This window comes from Myotis brandtii, unplaced genomic scaffold (assembly GCF_000412655.1).
Source record: "Myotis brandtii unplaced genomic scaffold, ASM41265v1 scaffold458, whole genome shotgun sequence".
In the NCBI taxonomy this organism is placed as follows: domain Eukaryota; kingdom Metazoa; phylum Chordata; class Mammalia; order Chiroptera; family Vespertilionidae; genus Myotis; species Myotis brandtii.
In genome coordinates, this window is record NW_005367516.1 from 161,219 (window position 1) to 162,136 (window position 918).

General features: G+C 38.3%; 1 long non-coding RNA gene across 3 annotated transcripts in view; it reads right to left on the reverse strand.

The window, feature by feature from the left end:
* LOC102258637 overlaps nucleotides 1-918 on the reverse strand; it is a 17,229-nt gene that overhangs the window by 903 nt on the left and 15,408 nt on the right. The window contains exon 4 of one of the 3 annotated variants that reach the window (XR_001363887.1): nucleotides 658-752. This is a non-coding gene — a long non-coding RNA (uncharacterized LOC102258637). Of the gene's footprint in view, nucleotides 1-398; nucleotides 753-918 lie in introns of those variants that run through there. The other 2 variants (XR_001363886.1, XR_001363885.1) reach the window with 2 other exon arrangements.

A 918-nucleotide genomic window follows, 5' to 3' on the forward strand; every position in this document is an offset into this window, starting at 1 on the left:
GGAGGCAGCCAATCAATGATTCTCTCTCATCATTGATGTTTCTCTCTCCCTCTCCCTTCCTCTCTGAAATCAATAAAAATATATTTAAAAAGAAGAAGAAGAGTGATGATCAAGCCAACAGATGATGGCTGAAAATTTTGAATAAAGTCAGATTTTCTCTTAGCCAGGGTATATTTTCAAAACAATGCTGGGGAATGACTTTCACAGCTCATTACCTTAATAGTAGCTGCTATTTTCTTTTTCTTTTTTTAATATATTCTATTGACTTTTTACAGAGAGGAAGGGAGAGGGATAGTTAGAAACATCGATGAGAGAGAAACATCGATCAGCTGCCTCCTGCACACTCCCTACTGGGGATGTGCCTACAACCAAGGTACATGCCCTTGACGGGAATCAAACCTGGGACCCTTCAGTCCACAGGCCGACGCTCTATCCACTGAGCCAAACCGGTTAGGGCAGTAGCTGCTATTTTCATGTTTTGGTGATGAAAATTTAATCTCTAGTACTTAAAATAGTGTCTACAATAAATGCAAAAGTTGGCATAATGTTGGGTTGAATTGACCAGAAATTAATTACTTCCAAATACTGTCTAACATATCCATGCAGGTTTGAAGTGAAACGATTTGCTACAACCAGCTCCTGCTGGAGCACACGTACCACCGGACCTGTTTGCAATAACATTTTTCTTCTCATTTTCATCCTTCGGTTTGGAGTAGCTCCAGGCTTGAAAGGGTTGTTACGCCAGTAAAAACCTGAAGACACAAATTCTTAGACCATCTTCCCTTTTCCTCATATTTTATGTTTCTTTATCTTCGCAATTTTGAGTGAAAAGAAATTAGTAGATTCAAATAAAATTATCCTTTAAAGCATGAAAAAAAAGAATTTCAGTTATTTTCTTTCACCTCCTTCACAACCCTG